We start from the raw sequence: 21,810 nt of genomic DNA, 5'->3' as shown, positions 1-21,810 counted from the left end.
TAACCTAAATAAACAGACAAAAAGTAAAATAGAAGCTGATGGGATGCTGATGTTTAAAATAAACACCTCTGATGATTAAAGTTTAATAAACACCTCTGATGATTATAGTTTAATAAACACCTCTGATGATTATAGTTTAATAAACACCTCTGATGATTGTAGTTTAATAAACACCTCTGATGATTATAGTTTAATAAACACCTCTGATGATTATAGTTTAATAAACACCTCTGATGATTATAGTTTAATAAACACCTCTGATGATTATAGTTTAATAAACATCTCTGATGATTATAGTTTAATACCTCTGATGATTATAGTTTAATAAACACCTCTGATGATTATAGTTTAATAAACACCTCTGATGATTATAGTTTAATAAACACCTCTGATGACTATAGTTTAATAAACACCTCTGATGATTATAGTTTAATACCTCTGATGATTATAGTTTAATAAACACCTCTCATGATTATAGTTTAATAAACACCTCTGATGATTATAGTTTAATACCTCTGATGATTATAGTTTAATAAACACCTCTGATGATTATAGTTTAATACCTCTGATGATTATAGTTTAATAAACACCTCTGATGATTATAGTTTAATAAACACCTCTGATGATTATAGTTTAATAAACACCTCTGATGATTATAGTTTAATAAACACCTCTGATGATTATAGTTTAATAAACACCTCTGATGATTATAGTTTAATACCTCTGATGATTATAGTTTAATAAACAAATTACACCACTATAGAAGCATGTTTAGATTTCTGACAGCTTTCTGATAAGATGCGTGAAATGTGGATCCCATTTCTGTGTTTCATAGTTTGATATTTAATCATACAAAGTCAACACACCTATACTAAAAGCGTTTGATTTATTTATTGCCGCATATGAACCTTCAGTTTGCCATTTGCATATGGTAATTGTATACTACTGGCTGTTGATGGCACCTGAACAAGAAAATAAAGGCGTCAATATCTCCATTTTGAATATGTGCATAAATCAAACATGAATATGTCATACACTCCATTACAGCAGACCAGGTTTTGTGAGTACAATTGACAATATGACAGATCACACTCATTTCAACCTTAGTTCAACTTCACACAAGATGTAACAAATACCTTGACATCAAACCCTACCAGATCAGCACTCGCCTGATACAAAGAAATTGAAAAAACAAATTATGAGCCATGCTCTGGAGACACTCCCAACAGATGTTTTAATTTCAACTAGTTGCCATGGGAATAGAAAATATCTTCATTAGCACAAGCCATTGATGTTTATGCCTGATGTGTTTACAAAGTTCCATAAAAAAACATTGAATTGTTTGTGCACAGTGCTTCGAGAATGAAGTATGATGGAATACCTGTCCGCACAAACTTCACGTTGGTGGCGCACGATAAAAAAACAATAAAATGTCGGTGTACATTACAGTTGTATACTTTAACATACATCAACTACAGGTGCAGATTATCTATCGGAAAATGTACCTTATTTTTCCATTTACATAATTGTATGTTACAACAATCACTACTCCCGTGTTGTAACGTTTCAGGGTACAACCCTACCATCACTCACACTCTCGTTATGAAGTTGTACACGTGTAATTAGTTGTAGCAATTTGGCATTTCTCGAGTGTGGGGTAATTACTCCAAGCTAATAAATTTGTGTGCAATATGATGCCTGTATTGTCATGTAATACACATGTTACATGACAGCAGGAGGAGAATGATCAGCCCAGTTACAAACAGTCATCAAACAAAGGATTAACCGATGACACGAGGATTGATTAATCAATGTTATCTTGCGTCTGTCAAATAGTGATCACGTGTGCCGTCTCAGACGTGCAATGATACTTGGCATCGGCCTAAAACACCTTGAACAAACATGTGATCAGTTGAGAAAAACACATCACTTCCAATATCCCAAAATACTTTTTGTATCTTGAAACAATACATTCTTACAAAGACCAATGACAGTGAGCAAATTTCCTTGTACAGCTCCAGATGTTTGGACATTGTTTCTTTGTGTGAATACTGACGGATTCTCGAACAAGATATCTGTCTAACTTTAGCATCATAACATTTGTTAGCTGTAATTATGATATTATTTGACATGTTGTGGCTTTGTTGACACAAGCGAATTGTAACAGCCATAGACAATTCTGTACATAAATGTACATTGACTATTGTATTACTGCAATAGTGCGAGTTTCAGTCACAGGGTCATTAAAGTTAACATTACCATGTTTGCACTTCGTTTACATGATAAATTATTCGGGTCAGTTTGCAAGTAACAGAAGTATTTAGGGTTCTGCACATTGCTCCAGTGAAATTTTCAGTTATGTAACTTTTCCGAGTACCATGACAAACCATATGATATTAAACCCTCAGGTGAAATAAATAACGAAGAAAATGAATATATATAGCATATGACTTGCCATTATCGATGCAGCCTCCAAACATGCTTACATTTCCTTATGAATTCCTATACAAAAGGGGCGGCGGGGTAGCCTAGTGCCTAAAGTGTTGGCTCGTCACGCCGAAGACCCAGGTTCGAATCCCCACATGGGTACAATGTGTGAAGCCCATTTCTGGTGTCCCCCCGCCGTGATATTGCTGGAATATTGCTAAAAGCGGCGTAAAACCAAAACTCAGTCAGTCAGTCAGTCCTATACAAAACTATATGTCATTGTTTTTTAAAAGTAGGACAATACACCCTTGTACCATTAATAGAAGCCATAAACTAGCTCACTGTTGGTGCTGCCTGAGTTGGTATCTAGTCCAGAGTTGGGGGATATACGCAGAATAAAGGACACCTTATGTTATGTAACCCCTCCCACTATCACCGGCTACCGCTGCCGGTTGCGCTCAGCGAATGTGTCGCAGTGTCCATGTATGACCAATGAGGTGTGTAGAAATGGGAGGCGACGATACACCCTGGCAGATCAAACCTTTGGAAACGTTTCATAAAGTTTAGTAAAATAAACAATCCTTGACTACTGCGATGATTTGTTGACAGATCAAACCCTTAGGTTGAATGTACTGCGCCCTGTGTCAGGGTGACCAGGTCAATCTGGTCTCACAGTAACTGCAACACTTCCTCATCTACCGATCTACTGCCTTTTCAGATTCACATTGGAGACTGCAGCCTAAACAGTTTGGCATCTGTCTCCATGAAGCATATTAACCGACAAACTCGTGTTGGTAGTTCACAAGGAATATTGTGGTGGAGAAATTTGCCCCAGCATGCAATAAAAAGTACATTTGGTCTACTGAAGTATGCTTCACATTTGACAAAACTTGCTTAATTTCCCTATTAATTACAAGATAAATTCATGCTGAACAAAGACAGTTACAATCAGTTACAGTCTACAGTTACAAATCACCAATCAGTTACAGTCAACAGTTACAAATCACCAATCAGTTACAGTCAACAGTTACAGATCACCAATCAGTTAAAGTCAACAGTTACAAATCACCAATCAGTTAAAGTCAACAGTTACAAATCACCAATCAGTTACAGTCAACAGTTACAAATCACCAATCAGCTACAGTCTACAGTTACAGATCACCAATCAGTTAGTCAACAGTTACAGATCACCAATCAGCTACAGTCTACAGTTACAAATCACCAATCAGTTAGTCAACAGTTACAGATCACCAATCAGTTACAGTCAACAGTTACAAATCACCAATCAGCTACATTCTACAGTTACAGATCACCAATCAGTTAAAGTCAACAGTTACAAATCACCAATCAGTTACAGTCAACAGTTACAAATCACCAATCAGCTACAGTCTACAGTTACAGATCACCAATCAGCTACAGTCTACAGTTACAGATCACCAATCAGCTACAGTCTACAGTTACAGATCACCAATCAGCTACAGTCTACAATTACAGATCACCAATCAGCTACAGTCAACAGTTACAAATCACCAATCAGTTACAGTCTACAGTTACAAATCACCAATCAGCTACAGTCTACAGTTACAGATCACCAATCAGTTACAGTCAACAGTTACAGATCACCAATCAGCTACAGTCCACAGTTACAGATCACCAATCAGCTACAGTCTACAGTTACAGATCACCAATCAGCTACAGTCTATGGTTACAAATCACCAATCAGTTACAGTCTACAGTTACAGACCACATTTTCCCTTCACCCTTCTTTAATAAAAAAGTTCAAATAAATTGTACTTCATTGTATTTTCAGTAGCTAAAAGTAAATTGAATCTACCTAGTCTTCAATGGACTGGACAAGGAACCCTAAAGTATTATCTGATTCATAAACATCTATGTGGAACACTGGTTTCAGAATACCTATCTATCAAGAATTGTCAATTTTACTTTATAGAACAACCCAATGCATCAGCTTACAGCTCCTTTCCAACATCCAATGTACATCGCAAGCAGTGAGATGGAGCTCCAGTCTCTGTGGACCTGATCGCAGTAGCATGACATTTGTCTACAAAACTTATCACTTTCTCTACAGAGAGCCACAAAACCTGTGCATCTGTGTAAAACAGCAAAACACAAATTGCTATCACCAAAAAGTTCAGCTGTTTGTCTACGAATATTCATCAAAATTTTTAAACACAAATAGTGCAAAAAAGTAACGTATCCATTTCCGTGTGTACATGGACTCTTCTGCAGTGAACAATGCATACAACAGGTGCGAGTCTCGCTTACTGCTAATAGGCAGGCATGTAAACATTACAGCCTCGAGGCAGTAACAAATCAGAGACAACTAAACTGTCCTTAACATCTTTTACTTTTCTACTTCTTGCTTTAATGTCATCAAGTGAAGTCTGTCCTGCTGTCCTTGAACATTGTTTACTTTTCTACTTCTGGCCTTAATGTCCTTCTACAGCCGAAGTGTAGTCTGCCTCATTGTAGTCTCTCCCTAGAACAATCTTTTAGTTTTCTACTCCTTGCCTGTAGTCTGTCTCATTGTAGTCTCTCCCTAGAACAATCTTTTAGTTTTCTACTCCTTGCCTGTAGTCTGTCTCATTGTAGTCTCTCCCTAGAACAATCCTCCTTGCCTGTAGTCTGTCTCATTGTAGTCTCTGCCCTAGAACAATCTTTTAGTTTTCTAGTCTGTCTCATTGTAGTCTCTCCCTAGAACAATCTTTTAGTTTTCTACTCCTTGCCTGTAGTCTGTCTCATTGTAGTCTCTCCCTAGAACAATCTTTTAGTTTTCTACTCCTTGCCTGTAGTCTGTCTCATTGTAGTCTCTCCCTAGAACAATCTTTTAGTTTTCTACTCCTTGCCTGTAGTCCGTCTCATTGTACTGTCTCATTGTAGTCTCTCCCTAGAACAATCTTTTAGTTTTCTACTCCTTGCCTGTAGTCTGTCTCATTGTAGTCTCTCCCTAGAACAATCTTTTAGTTTTCTACTCCTTGCCTGTAGTCTGTCTCATTGTAGTCTCTCCCTAGAACAATCTTTTAGTTTTCTACTCCTTTTTCCATCTCATAGTCTGTCTCATTGTAGTCTCTCCCTAGAACAATCTTTTAGTTTTCTACTCCTTGCCTGTAGTCTGTCTCATTGTATTGTAGTCTCTCCCCTAGAACAATCTTTTAGTTTTCTACTCCTTGCCTGTAGTCTGTCTCATTGTAGTCTCTCCTAGTCTCATTGTAGTCTCTCCCAATCATTGTAGTCTCTTAGAACAATCTTTTTAGTTTTCTACTCCTTGCCTGTAGTCTGTCTCATTGTAGTCTCTCCCTAGAACTTTTTAGTTTTCTACTCCTTGCCTGTAGTCTGTCTTTGTAGTCTCTTTCTTTTAGTTTTCTCCTTGCCTGTAGTCTGTCTCATTGTAGTCTCTCCCTAGAACAATCTTTTAGTTTTCTACTCCTTGCCTGTAGTCTGTCTCATTGTAGTCTCTCCCTAGTCTGTCTCATTGTAGTCTCTCCCTAGAACAATCTTTTAGTTTTCTACTCCTTGCCTGTAGTCTGTCTCATTGTAGTCTCTCCCTAGAACAATCTTTTAGTTTTCTACTCCTTGCCTGTAGTCTGTCTCATTGTAGTCTCTCCCTAGAACAATCTTTTAGTTTTCTACTCCTTGCCTGTAGTCTGTCTCATTGTAGTCTCTCCCTAGAACAATCTTTTAGTTTTCTACTCCTTGCCTGTAGTCTGTCTCATTGTAGTCTCTCCCTAGAACAATCTTTTAGTTTTCTACTCCTTGCCTGTAGTCTGTCTCATTGTAGTCTCTCCCTAGAACAATCTTTTAGTTTTCTACTCCTTGCCTGTAGTCTGTCTCATTGTAGTCTCTCCCTAGAACAATCTTTTAGTTTTCTACTCCTTGCCTGTAGTCTGTCTCATTGTAGTCTCTCCCTAGAACAATCTTTTAGTTTTCTACTTTGCCTGTAGTCTCCATTGTAGTCTCCCTAGAACAATCTTTTTAGTTTTCTACTCCTTGCCTGTAGTCTGTCTCATTGTAGTCTCTCCTAGAACAATCTTTTAGTTTTCTAGAACCTAGAGACAATCTCCTCCTTGCCTGTAGTCTGTCTCATTGTAGTCTCTCCCTAGAACAATCTTTTAGAACAAGTCTCTCCCCTAGAACAATCTTTTAGTTTTCTACTCCTTGCCTGTAGTCTGTCTCATTGTAGTCTCTCCCTAGAACAATCTTTTAATCTGTAGTCTTTCATTGTAGTTTCCCTAGAACAATCTTTTAGTTTTCTACTCCTTGCCTGTAGTCTGTCTCATTGTAGTCTCTCCCTAGAACAATCTTTTAGTTTTCTACTCCTTGCCTGTAGTCTGTCTCATTGTAGTCTCTCCCTAGAACAATCTTTTAGTTTTCTACTCCTTGCCTGTAGTCTGTCTCATTGTAGTCTCTCTAGAACAATCTAGAACTGTCTCATTGTAGTCTCTCTAGAACAATCTTTTAGTTTTCTACTCCTTGCCTGTAGTCTGTCTCATTGTAGTCTCTCCCTAGAACAATCTTTTAGTTTTCTACTCCTTGCCTGTAGTCTGTCTCATTGTAGTCTCTCCCTAGAACAATCTTTTAGTTTTCTACTCCTTGCCTGTAGTCTGTCTCATTGTAGTCTTCCTTCCTTGCCTGTAGTCTCTCCTAGAACAATCTTTTTAGTTTCTACTCTTTGTCTGTAGTCTGTCTCATTGTAGTCGGAGGTCAGTGTTTTCATTGAACTGATATATAAGCATTTTTCAACATTTGAAGCTGATTTACTTTTCAAAAAACAAAATGTCTACTCATCAATGTCCAGTAAACTAAATTGAAGGCAGTAAAATTATATTGAATACCTAGAGAAAACAACCAATATCAAATGTGAATAACAGGTGAGTGAATACTGAGTACCATGCTCACATGTCATACTCGCACTGATTGGTGGACAGTGGCAAAAGGACCAATCAAAACAGATGTCTTAGGTGTCAGCCAAGTGCCATGACAGCAGATTACAACGGGTCATCCGAGTTCCACAGATATAGAGATACCAGTCTGTCCTGGATTTTGTTCTAGGATTTCAACATTAGGCTAAATTGGAAGAAATAGGTTATAAATATGTCTGAAAACCAGATGACAGTTGTAATGCCTATGATAAGAACGTGGAGATCAGTGTGACTGACAGCGCCAGTAAGAGGATTGGCCACGTAATCCCAGACTTGTTATACCTGGCAGGCAACTCTTGAAATCTGTGATTAACATAATCATTATTTAATCATTATTTGATTAAGGGTCCTTGCAAGGGATAGATTATTAGTCGCCATAATACTCTAATAATCTGTCTATTGAATTCCCTGATCAGGGAGTGTGTTTGTGTGTGTATGCATGTGTGGAGTGTGTCTGACTCAGAGTGTCTTTATGCTGGTGCCTGTGTCTGTCTGTGTGTCTGTTTGTATGTGCCTCTGTATGTCAGTGTGCCTGTGTCTGCCGGTGTGCCTGCCGGTGTGCCTATCTGTGTGCCTGTCTGTGTCTGTGTGCCAGTGTGTCTTTGCCTGTCTGTGTCTGTGTCTCTGTGTCTGTCAGTGTGCCTGTGTGTCTGTGCCTGTCTGTGTGCCTGTGTCTGTGCCTGTCTCTGTGTGCCTGTGCCTGTGCCTGTCTGTGTGCCTGTCTGTCTGCATGTCTGTGCCTGTCTGTGTCTGTGCCTGTGTCTTTGCCTGTGTGTCTGTGTCTGTCTGTGTGTCTGTCTGTCTGCATGTCTGTGTCTGTCTGTGTGTCTGTCTGTGTGTCTGTCTGTGTGCCTGTGTCTGTGTGTCTTTGCCTGTGTGTCTGTGTCTGTCTCTGTGTCTGTCTCTGTGTCTGTTTGTGTCTGTCTCTGTGTGCCTGTGCCTGTGTCTGTGTGCCTGTCTGTGCCTGTCTCTGTGTGCCTGTGCCTGTGTCTGTGTGCCTGTGTGCCTGTCTGTCTGTGCCTGTGTCTGTGCCTGTGTCTGTGTGCCTGTGCCTGTGTCTGTCTCTGTGTCTGTCTCTGTGTCTGTCTATGTGCCTGTGTCTGTGCCTGTCTCTGTGTGCCTGTGTCTGTCTCTGTCTGTGTGCCTGTGCCTGTCTGTGTGCCTGTGTATGTGCCTGTCTGTATGCCTGTGTATGTGCCTGTCTCTGTCTGTGCCTGTCTGTGTGCCTGTCTGTGTCTGTGTGCCTGTGCCTGTGTGTCTGTGCCTGTGCATGTGCCTGTGTATGTGCCTGTCTGTGTCTGTGTGCCTGTGCCTGTCTGTCTGTGTGCCTGTCTCTGTGCCTGTGTGTCTGTGCCTGTCTGTGTGCCTGTGTATGTGCCTGTCTATGTCTGTTTGCCTGTGCCTGTCTATGTGCCTGTCTCTGTGTCTGTGTGTTTGTGCCTGTCTGTGTGCCTGTGTCTGTGCCTGTCTGTCTATGTGCCTGTCTGTGTCTGTGTGTTTGTGCCTGTCTGTCTGTGTGCCTGTCTGTGTGCCTGTGTTTGTGCCTGTCTGTCTATGTGCCTGTCTCTGTGTCTGTGTGTTTGTGCCTGTCTGTCTGTGTGCCTGTCTGTGTGCCTGTGTCTGTGCCTGTCTCTGTGTTTGTGTGCCTGTGCCTGTGTGTCTGTGCCTGTCTCTGTGTTTGTGTGTCTGTGTCTCTGTGTCTGTCAGTGTGCCTGTGTGTCTGTGCCTGTCTGTGTGCCTGTGTCTGTGCCTGTGTCTGTGTGCCTGTGCCTGTCTGTGTGCCTGTCTGTCTGCATGTCTGTGCCTGTCTGTGTGTCTGTGCCTGTGTGTCTTTGCCTGTGTGTGTGTCTCTGTGTCTGTCTGTGTGTCTGTCTGTCTGTGTCTGTCTGTGTGTCTGTCTGTGTGTCTGTCTCTGTGTGCCTGTGCCTGTGTCTGTGTGCCTGTCTGTGCCTGTCTCTGTGTGCCTGTGCCTGTGTCTGTGTGCCTGTGTGCCTGTCTGTCTGTGCCTGTGTCTGTGCCTGTGTCTGTGTGCCTGTGTCTGTCTCTGTGTCTGTCTCTGTGTCTGTCTGTGTGCCTGTGTCTGTGCCTGTCTCTGTGTGCCTGTGTCTGTCTCTGTCTGTGTGCCTGTGCCTGTCTGTGTGCCTGTGTATGTGCCTGTCTGTATGCCTGTGTATGTGCCTGTCTCTGTCTGTGCCTGTCTGTGTGCCTGTCTGTGTCTGTGTGCCTGTGCCTGTGTGTCTGTGCCTGTGCATGTGTATGTGCCTGTCTGTGTCTGTGTGCCTGTGCCTGTCTGTCTGTGTGCCTGTCTCTGTGCCTGTGTGTCTGTGCCTGTCTGTGTGCCTGTGTATGTGCCTGTCTATGTCTGTTTGCCTGTGCCTGTCTATGTGCCTGTCTCTGTGTCTGTGTGTTTGTGCCTGTCTGTCTGTGTGCCTGTCTGTGTGCCTGTGTCTGTGCCTGTCTGTCTATGTGCCTGTCTCTGTGTCTGTGTGTTTGTGCCTGTCTGTCTGTGTGCCTGTCTGTGTGCCTGTGTTTGTGCCTGTCTGTCTATGTGCCTGTCTCTGTGTCTGTGTGTTTGTGCCTGTCTGTCTGTGTGCCTGTCTGTGTGCCTGTGTCTGTGCCTGTATGTGTTTGTGTGCCTGTGCCTGTGTGTCTGTGCCTGTCTCTGTGTTTGTGTGTCTGTGCCTGTGTGTCTGTGCCTGTCTCTGTGTCTGTGTGCCTGTTGTGACTTATGACTACTGGTCTGTCCACTCTGGAGCCCAGTCACTTGGAAGACTGGTTCATCATAATATCAATCACTTGTTTTGTCTGAGCCTGAGTTGTGAAGGAATATTGCAGCTATACAGTAGTTGTCTGTAAATCGAGTCTAAACCAAGTCACCAAGTCTGACCACCCGATCCCATTAGTCGCCTCTAATACAAGCATGGGTTGCTGAAGACCTATTCTAAACTGGATCTTCTGGGAATGGAAACCTCTTTACTGATGTACCCTGGACCCTTGTGTTGAAAGTCAACATGGTCAAGGTAAACCCTGGTTTGGTGAGAACTACAGATGTACCCTGGACCCTTGTGTTGAAAGTCAACATGGTCAAGGTAAACCCTGGTTTGGTGAGAACTACAGATGTACCCTGGACCCTTGTGTTGAAAGTCAACATGGTCAAGGTAAACCCTGGTTTGGTGAGAACTACAGATGTACCCTGGACCCTTGTGTTGAAAGTCAACATGGTCAAGGTAAACCCTGGTTTGGTGAGAACTACAGATGTACCCTGGACCCTTGTGTTGAAAGTCAACATGGTCAAGGTAAACCCTGGTTTGGTGAGAACTACAGATGTACCCTGGACCCTTGTGTTGAAAGTCAACATGGTCAAGGTAAACCCTGGTTTGGTGAGAACTACAGATGTACCCTGGACCCTTGTGTTGAAAGTCAACATGGTCAAGGTAAACCCTGGTTTGGTGAGAACTACAGATGTACCCTGGACCCTTGTGTTGAAAGTCAACATGGTCAAGGTAAACCCTGGTTTGGTGAGAACTACAGATGTACCCTGGACCCTTGTGTTGAAAGTCAACATGGTCAAGGTAAACCCTGGTTTGGTGAGAACTACAGATGTACCCTGGACCCTTGTGTTGAAAGTCAACATGGTCAAGGTCAGCAATCCATAAAGAACTCAAAGATATGTCAGGTGAAAATGTTCACAATCATTCACTGCTTCTAAAACTTCGTGTACGATCAATGAGAACACAGGGGTAACATTCCAGTAATCTTTCTATGTAGCTTTCTTGAAAATGTTTTTTAGCAAAACTCTAAATAACATGTATTTTCTATCATCACAACCAAAGCACATCTCTAGATAAACAAGCATTGACCAAAATCGACCGGGCCCTGCACCTTCCCTAGATAAAGCTTGGTGTTGAATATGAAGAAAATCCAGTGAACGGTTCTTGAGATATCTCGCTGACAATGGTTAAACGTTAAAGTCCCCTTGTGACCTTGAAATGAAGGTCAAGGTCACCAAACCTGACTGGAACCTTTCTTTTACTTTGATGAACCTAGGTACCAAAATATGAAAAGAATCCAGTCAACGGTTCTTAAGATATTCAAATTTGTACGTACGGACGGACGGATGGAGCCTAATACTATATCCCCCGCTTCGAGCTAAACGCTGGGCGGGGGATAACAACACAAAATCAGAGACCGGACTTGAACATGTTTGCTAACTGTTAATGTAACCAGCTCATTCTCAGCTTGGATGAATCAGTACCTGAGAATGACAAGCTGAGAGACTTAATGGGAAGTGTTGTCTGTGTAATGAAGCACTGAATGGAGATGCCAGCACATGACACAAGCACGATTCTCGCGCCTTATTACCCCGGCAGTGTTATCTGATTACCCTCAAGTGTGTCGCAAATGAACCACTCGCTCAACACAATCAAACACTTTGACAACACTACCTACTGTTAACTTGCACAATACAATCTACTGTTAATTCCTGGGATATTGTTAAAAAGCAGCATAAAACCATTTACTCACTCACTCAACTGATATCTGCATTGTTTGTACACCACTGACAGTCAAACACCGCCCCCTCCCATCCCCCTCCCCACCTCTTCCATTCAGGTTAAATCTTTGTTATCATTTAGGACTGGTCTGCAAGTAATTTGTTCCCAAACTGCTTACACATGCACAAGTCTCACATTCAGCCCCAATTCCATCTGTAAAGGAAAGGAGAAATGCCATATCTATGAAGAAAGATTTGACCATTCAATCAGTTTGTGAAATGAAGCAGGGCTTTTCGGTCATGGCTGTCAGGACCATTTCCTAATTAAATCCTGTCTCCCCATGATCAATACCTCCCCTGCTGAATACAGACCAACCAAACCCCCCCTGCTACTGACCAATCAGGGCAGGTCAGAGGTCACTGGCCAGAATGAGGTCACCACACATGCTTCAACTGCTGCCTCTGAGAGGAAAGAATACTGAGAAGAGATGTATTCTGGGAGATGTGTGTAGGTGGATGACGGCGGCACTTGGAGTGAGTGAGTGAGTGAGTGAGTGATCTTCAATGTATACTGCTGTGTTTCAGTAGAAAATATACCAAAATGTCCATTGGCTTGACAGGGGGGGGACATTATGATTTTGAGACTCTCCACATGAGAAAACAACACTTATGTAAGTCTTCATAGAGAACTCCCTCCTCCTCCTCCTCCCTACCTGGCCCTCCCCACCTGGCCAGTGTACTGCTGTGGGTGACAGGTGGGCATGCCCTGTAGGCAGCAGCATGGTGAATCATGTGCCGCCTTTCAAACTGGCCATTAGTGGCCTAGGGCGGTCGCCACTGGAATTCATAACATGGCATAAACTAGGTCACTTTCTGCGATACGATGGGGTCGTGACCTCTGGAGACTTGTGGGATAATAAAAACCTATCACAGTGATCACGGCCATTGATCTTTGACAGGGATAGGTACTTTATGGCAGGGCTTTTGTCATCACACACAAAGGAAATGTTTTTCTTGCCAAAAGTGCTGAAATCAGCCTGTGGATATAATGATAAACACTTGTTGAATGCCGTCACATGATACAGCAGGTTGTATGCTCTTGCATTAAGACTTACATCCAGCTGTGTAGAATTTAAGCATAATGAGAATTTCAGCAGGTGTTCGTAGCGTTGGGCTAATTTTTATGTGTATAAGAAGTTGAATGATAGGTTATACCTGCAAGCGTTAATACGTGACCTTGGAGGATGAGGCAAGGGTCAAAGTTCAACCAGAATTGTAGTGGTTATTGTGTCGTGTGTATTTTTAAAGTGTATTAAATGTAGTATATATATTAACATTTATTACCACTGATTTAAATCTTCTATCTTTAAGAGCATTTATTTCTACTTAATCCTTTTAGTATGCATAATATGCAATAACAAGTAGCCAGCCTTCAGTCCCGTGGTTTATGTCATTGTGCGAGGATTGCTGAACCTGTCAATAATTGTACATGCATCCCTGTGTCTTACACAGCAAACAAACACCTTCCTCTCTTTTCACAATATGTCATCTAAAACTGTCTCTTCAATAATACTATTGATTTTCACATATCACCAGCTCATCATGCACCACTCTTATGTTCACAACAGGCGTCACAGCAATGGTGAAGACCTGGCTTCACAAAAACAGTGAAGACCTGCACCACTCCTGACTTCACAACAATGGTGAAGACCTACACCACTCCTGACTTCACAACAATGGTGAAGACCTCCACCACTCTTGACTTCACAGCAATGGTGAAGACCTCCACCACTCTTGACTTCACAACAATGGTGAAGACCTACACCAGTCCTGACTTCACAACAATGGTGAAGACCTCCACCACTCTTGACTTCACAACAATGGTGAAGACCTCCACCACTCTTGACTTCACAACAATGGTGAAGACCTACACCAGTCCTGACTTCACAACAATGGTGAAGACCTACACCAGTCCTGACTTCACAACAATGGTGAAGACCTGCACCAGTCCTGACTTCACAACAATGGTGAAGACCTCCACCACTCTTGACTTCACAACAATGGTGAAGACCTCCACCACTCTTGACTTCACAACAATGGTGAAGACCTACACCAGTCCTGACTTCACACCAATGGTGAAGACCTGCACCACTCCTGACTTCACACCAATGGTGAAGACCTACACCAGCCCTGACTTCACAATGGTGAAGACCTGCACCACTCCTGACTTCACAACAATGGTGAAGACCTCCACCACTCCTGACTTCACAACAATGGTGAAGACCTGCACCACTCCGACTTCACAACAATGGTGAAGACCTACACCACTCCTGACTTCACAACAATGGTGAAGACCTGCACCACTCCTGACTTCACAACAAAGGTGAAGACCTGCACCACTCCTGGCTTCACAACAATGGTGAAGACTTGCACCACTCCTGACTTCACATCAATGGTGAAGACCTCCACCACTCTTGACTTCACAACAATGGTGAAGACCTGCACCACTCCTGACTTCACAACAATGGTGAAGACCTGCACCGCTCCTGACTTCAGAACAATGGTGAAGACCTCCACCACTCTTGACTTCACAACAATGGTGAAGACCTGCACCACTCCTGACTTCACAACAATGGTGAAGACCTGCACCACTCCTGACTTCACAACAATGGTGAAGACCTGCACCACTCCTGACTTCACAACAAAGGTGAAGACCTGCACCACTCTTGACTTCACAACAATGGTGAAGACCTACACCAGTCCTGGCTTCACAACAATGGTGAAGACCTGCACCACTCCTGACTTCACAACAATGGTGAAGACCTACACCAGTCCTGGCTTCACAACAATGGTGAGGACCTGCACCACTCCTGGCTTCACAACAATGGTGAAGACCTGCACCACTCCTGACTTCACAACAATGGTGAAGACCTGCACCACTCCTGACTTCACAACAATGGTGAAGACCTACACCAGTCCTGGATTCACAAAAATGGTGAAGACCTGCACCACTCCTGGCTTCACAACAATGGTGAAGACCTGCACCACTCCTGACTTCACAACAATGGTGAAGACCTACACCAGTCCTGGCTTCACAACAATGGTGAAGACCTGCACCACTCCTGACTTCACAACAAAGGTGAAGACCTACACCATTCCTGACTTCACAACAATGGTGAAGACCTACACCACTCCTGACTTCACACCAATGGTGAAGACCTTCACCAGGCCTGGCTTCACAACAATGGTGAAGACCTGCACCACTCCTGACTTCACAACAATGGTGAAGACCTGCACCATTCCTGGCTTCACAACAACAGTGAAGACACAGATATCACATCACATCCATCACAGATATCACACACACCATTCAACACAGATACCATACACCATTTGTCAGAGATACCACATGCTGTCCAACACAGATATCATACACCATCAGCTATTTTAAAAAGATATAAAAAAATTTAAAATGTTTGAAATCCTTATTTTATGGCTATTGTGAGCATATCGTTATTTGCCAACAGTAGTGTTGATGAACACAACCCAGAACAGAAGGCAATGGCCACCTTGTGGGTACAGGGTACATCAGACAACTGGTCCATCTGTACCAAACATGGTCCTTCAGTACCCAAGTCACTAATACAATCATCATTACATCTTACATTAAATGTCACAGGCTGATTATGACCAGTGAGGACTTATGGTGTGTAATTAGAGAAATGAAAACATATGCAGCAGATGTTGATGGCATCCAATGTTGATGGCCACAAAAATGTTTCATGTTTACAATATGGGTAAGGACAAGGGTCCTTGACTTCCAGACTTCTGGAGGTATTACTGTTAGGAGATAAACGTACTGTGTTTGGAAATTAGATGAATGTTAGACTGAACTGCTGGTCTTGAAATTTCATCTGAAACTGAAAACGTAACTTTATTCTTGGAAGTAGTTGTTGACAGTTCCGCAACTAGTGCTGGTATTGGCATACAACCTGCGATACGATACATCACGATACTAAAATTTTAGTCACAACGATATATTGCCAAAGTATTGTGCACTGAAGCTGCGATATGATACGAATCCCGATATAAGGGTGGTGATACGATATGTATCAGGATCCTAAAATCTTTACTTCGAACACCAACTATAAAACACCTTAAGATCAAAACAAAACAAATTTTAAACTATTTCGACAAATTCGCCAGCGTTGTTCAATGTTCATTCGGAAACGAGATAATTAAGTATATACACAGACTTTGCGAATGTCGATAACATGCAAGCACTATGTCTGACTCAAATCTTACTAACGTTTTGCTGTAAAGTTTGTACAAATAGGGATGTATTTTTACAGGGCTTTCTGATAAGTTAGATATTGTTCGTTTATGTTTTGGGCTATACATTGTAATTGAGTTTGAATATTATTAGAATAGGAGGTAACATGATAGTCAGGTTTTCTATTACTTGAGGAGGAAAAAATCATATAATTGTATTTTATCAAGTTTGAATGTATGTTTTATTAACATGTCCATCACGTCTATTGTGTTGATATCACGTCTATTGTGTTGATATCACGTCTATTGTGTTGATATCACGTCTATTGTGTTGATATCAGCCATGTTGGTGGGCAGGCTGAAGTAGTGCGGCAGTGTTGTATACATGTGCAGTGAAGCAGTCATGAAATCAGACGCATTTTCAATCCAAATTGATACTATCATAGTGTCTAATTGTATTGATTGTCCAGTCAAGTTTGAGTATGTCATGTAGTCATGGTAGAATGTAAAGCATCGCTGTTAGGAGCTTCACTGCAAAGTGTCACTGTTAAGAGCTTTACTGTAAGTTTTGAAGTGGAAGTAGGAACTTGCAGGTGATTGACACACAAAGAAGGCTGCTTGAGTAGATTTTAACCGAAACATCGGCAGCTATGTTCTCTTTTCTCATTTACAGTTTAATAAGTGGTGAGAGTTCTAAAGCAAGTTAATCATAATGACAAACGAAATACAAAGAAAGACAGCACATGGATTTGTATCATGTGTAGCATGTTTAGGTAAAGTATCCAAGTCAATCTTGCATTCAAGATTCTAATGATCAGCAAGTTAAGTAACAATTGACAGTCAATAACTGGCCTGTTGACGATGTGGGACAAGCATCATCTTGCAATGACCATTCGTTTCAACAAAATGTTTTCGTTTGTTCAAATTACAGGCTATCCGTTACAATAAAAACACTCAACCTTTTGTCACAGATTCAGGCCTACGAAAGAAAACTTTCCCACTGTTCAGAAAAACGCAGAAAAGCCCACATTAATCGTGGAAATGGCAACATAAACACATTACCTCGCTACTGAAACAGTAAAAACGGCAACGAAAAACTATGAAACTGCAACATTTTTATATCAGCGAACTTTGACCTCTACTGCGCATGCGCATTACGTTCCGGGCTTCTTTTCAATTACCGAGCAACCGTGAATCGCCTCGCGTAGAAAAAGTATTAAATATGTCGAAATAATTGCTGTCAATCGTTTCATACGAATGGAAAGTAAACTAAACAAGTGTGCACACAAGTATCATGATGATAAATGACAAATAACACAACAGAAATACTTAAAAAGGAATTTAACTTTTGTCCAAGCTGGAAAATGTCAACATGCGGTCGAGATTTCCTCTTCCATGTGCGCATGCGCAAAATCGAAGTTGCGGGCTCCTCGTTTTATGATGCAGTGTTAGCGATTTAAAGTTGCCGTTTTCACTGTTCCAGTAGCGAGGTATTATGTTTATGTTGCTATTTCCACAATTAATGTGGGCTTTTCTGCGTTTTTCTGCACAGTTGGAAAGTTTTCTTTCGTAGGCCTGTGATTGGCCCAGGGGCTGTGAGTTCAGCAGCTACTACAATGCACGTTTCTGGCCAAGGTACTTCATGATACTCCAACATACAGATTGTGATCACCACCGCAGCAGAGTAAAGAATCTGAGAGGTGCCATGTGTTCCTGGGCTACAGACTAGGGGACATCTAATCTCTCAAAACAGAAGTAGAATGATGACACAAATATCCAACATTTTGACACCTTCAACCTCAAAAATAATTTTCTTCTTTTTTAATCAAACTCCCTATTCATCAAAACAACAATTTAGCTTTTAACCTTTCAGTCGCAATGAAATAATATATATAATAAAAATAATATTTTCTGATTCCACTTAATAAAAAACCCAATGTTCCCTTCATATATGTTGATATATTTTGCTTTACTTACGTCACCCCCAACCCCCATCGAATCAATAGCAGGTTTATCACGATCTACCTGACAAGACTCCCAACAATTACTCAGTTCTGTACAGTATTATGTACCAGATTGTGTACAATACTTGAATTACAACACATACATATTTCTTGTTAAAACATGTCTGCGGTGTTGTGATACACCATCGAATAATCTTCAACAATAGGGTTAAGATTAAACTTCCACGCTTAATTTCAAATACTGAAAGTTGAAATAACTAGAGATTCTCATATATTCCACTAGCCAGTCATTTGAGCCTAACCTAAATATCTGGAAAAAACTTATTGGCAATTGTCAAGTGAATTTGTTGATTTCTGAAAGTTACAAATAATTGCACTAGCAGTATGTACATACAACAGTGTGCATTGGATCTTCCAATCAGCATGTTAGTTTGAGGTTGTCCTTCACTACTGCAGCAATGCCTTCAAATATTGGGTTACGTTGCATTATGTTGACAAACTGTTCATAACTATTTTAACAATGTCCTTCATAAACCCTATTTTTGTTTCCATAGGTTTGAAATAACATATTGCTGCTAAACAGATCCCTTAGTAAACAGGAGGTAGGAGGACATGTAGAATGTTGGTAGCCTGGGCATGTGCAGTTTAGCACACAATAAACACCAGAGTGCAGACTTGTATGCACTTTCCAACAAACTTCAGCCTAATATCCTGACCTTTTGTCTATTACATCAACATTTGAGCTTGGAGCAGAAGGTGCTAAACAGAAATAAAAGCAGCAATACTTTTTTTTTGTTAATCTGATAAAGCCATTTCAATCATTCATGAATATATATTCATCAAAATGAACGTTAAGCGTTTCAACCTCATACAAATTTCATAGACTAATGAAGCTTCAATGTGAAGGCCGTAGAGTGTGATTCTAAAGTAACCATCTTATGAATAAATCAAACCATGCCAACTGACATGGAGGACAGAGTGAATACTTCAATTATATGAAACAAATTGATTGTTAGTACAAGAAAATATTCATAAAACGAATCCTATCATCATCACAAGGCCATACAATGTAATCAAGATAGTGACATTTCGGCAGTGAGTGTGATTCACATTTTGGAACCTTATTACACATTAATCATCAACAGAAAACCACTCCTTAAATTTGTTTCTTTGTTTGAAGATTGAACACCAAATTACATGAAGTTCTCCTCAGTCCATATAAGGCTTGACACCTGTGAAACATCCCTGCCTTACACCCTTCCATTCTACACCCCTCCCAACTCCCTGACCAGACCAGAGTACCCAGCATACATGTATACTGACCTCTGGAACAATATAGGTCAAACCATTCCCAAAACTTGGCCCCACATACCCAATCAGTTCTATGAAAGGGAAACACTGAATAGAATTTCTGATATGAAATAGTAGCTTCCACTATGAGTTTACCTGATAATTTACAATACATGGTTCACAGAATGAATGGACGAACATGTATTCCACGTAGATGTGGCTTGCTTGACCTCCTAAGTAGGTCACATTGTACAGATTGCAACATGTATAAGTCCCTGCGTCACAGAAAAACACACACACGGGACTCGCTGACGACCCCAACACACGTGGGAAACTTCGATACACCCATCACTCTCGTGTCACCACACAGACACCTGTATTACATACACAAGCCGACTGAAACCTGCCACATATCCGACTGACAAGCATGCACCAACAATCTCAAATAGGTCACGCCTTCGTTTGGTGCGATCGTTCCTCCCCAAAATACATCCACTTTCAATACGACACAACTCTCTGGTAATTCTTGGAAGATGTGAACCCTTCCACTCAGCTGATATTTACAAATGTCAATCAATATTACTACTTGACAGGTAACAGAACCACTCATTCGGTTATTGAAATCGACAGATAAACGAAGTAAGGCTATAGCATACGACGTAGTTCGCCTCTTCACATCGCTGGAATTCAGCTCTGAATCACGCGATCGCGGAGTTCTCGACAAAAAATGTCTATACATGAATATGTTAAACAACTGAAGCGACAAAGTGTGTAAATCACGGCTAGGTTATACATATAACACTGACAAAACAACTTACCCGATAACCTTGTTTTCAGCAATCTGCTACCGTTAATCCGGGAACTTGCGTGTGGTGACCTTCCGGTGATCAAGGTTGACGGTCAAAGTTGAGAGGTCATGGGCACGGTAGAGAGATTACAGCAGATTGATCACGTTTAGCAGTCGTGGCACGTCACAAATATTAGACAAGGATTAGATTATGAAAATGTTGAGACCAAGGCTGTGACCTAATGGAACCGCATGCGTATCCCAGTGGGTACATACATTATACAACAGACATCAGGCGATAGCACACGACACGGCATCGCCACGCGGAGGAATGCAATGGTAACCAATCCTCCTGGCCTTGCAACAACGACGATTTGACAAAACACATGTAGTTTATAGAATATTGTCACTGTTTGAACACGGAATGTTGGCGCAATATGTATCTTTGGCTCCGTATCTTGTATGTATGCACGGATAAAGAAATTGCAGTCTATGGGGGATAACTGTGAACTGACCGGACTGTCGGTTCATGGATCGAATATATACCATATGTTCCCCGAATGAGTGAGTGAGTGAGTGAGTTTAGTTTTGTAGCAGTATGTTTTTGTAAATAGTATATTGTTAGATTTTAATGCATCATTATAGTGAACTTATATGAAGTATATTGAATAACCTAAACCTAAATATTTAAAGGTCACATGCAACCAAAAAATGAAACATAATTAAAACACGATTATCACTTATTCATGACATATAATATCCATTGCTGGTTACGAAAAAATATATAAACAACATTATAAGCGTACAATCGCAAATCGAAAGTGCAAATTGTGTACTTCGGTTTACTTCCCAAGAAACGAAGCAGCCGGGATACCGAACCCAGTCAGAGCGGGTGGGTGTGCACTCAAGTGTAACGGCTGGTTCATTTGCAGATGCCTTCACGGCTAATTGTGTGTATATATCTAGAGAGATGTTTGGTTTTGTAAATACATGCTCATTTTTTGTGTATAACATTTTGCAATCAACAAACATCATAACATGTCATGTGTTCAAGTATCACACCTGCCTGTCTGTGTAATTACATAATGTGACAGAGACCGAACTCGGGCCATAAATCAATGCATTTTGTTTATGGTGTATAGCATGATTGGTGTTAAGTTCAAATTGCATGTGGTCAGTGATAGCAGCTGTGTATTGAATATTGTCATTAGCAGACAGGCAGGCAGACACACAGGTGTCAATAAAACAAGACATTGAGTTTTGAAACCCGTTTTCCCCAGAAAAGTCTGGGGAAAATTAGTGAAACGTTTGAACTCCGATTTCGCGCGGTTTTTTTCATCGCGTTATTTTTCAACTTTATAAGTTGAATTTGCATTTTTGACGATTTGTTTCGGTAAGTCCATACCGAAAGGTATCAGAATCTGCAAAGTTGTGTTATACGTTGCATGTGACCTTTAAAATTTATTTTCCTTAAATACTTGTGTTAACTTCAGCACTTGCACAAATCTACTAACTCAAAGGTAAGCTTGGATAGTTCAGCCTTTTCATTGTACATAGGTTCATGGGTATTGTCACTTGGTCAGTCACAGGCTTAGTCTTATTGTTTTCTGGGTTCACATGATCGTTTTAGTCATGTGC

The 21,810-nt window shown here is 41.2% G+C and overlaps 1 protein-coding gene across 1 annotated transcript in view; it reads right to left on the bottom strand.

The window, feature by feature from the left end:
• Positions 1–20,289, bottom strand: part of LOC124288365 (nuclear receptor ROR-alpha A-like) — a 145,281-nt gene extending 124,992 nt beyond the window's left edge. Inside the window, exon 1 of the mRNA XM_046724873.1 lies at positions 20,204–20,289. The gene's annotated coding sequence lies outside the window, so the exon portion shown is untranslated. The remainder of the gene's footprint in view (positions 1–20,203) is intronic.
• Positions 20,290–21,810: the final 1,521 nt, after the last annotated feature.

Source organism: Haliotis rubra, unplaced genomic scaffold (genome assembly GCF_003918875.1).
Source record: "Haliotis rubra isolate DU_JTF1 unplaced genomic scaffold, ASM391887v1 Scf416, whole genome shotgun sequence".
NCBI lineage: Eukaryota > Metazoa > Mollusca > Gastropoda > Lepetellida > Haliotidae > Haliotis > Haliotis rubra.
This window is presented reverse-complemented; position numbering and strand designations above follow the sequence as displayed.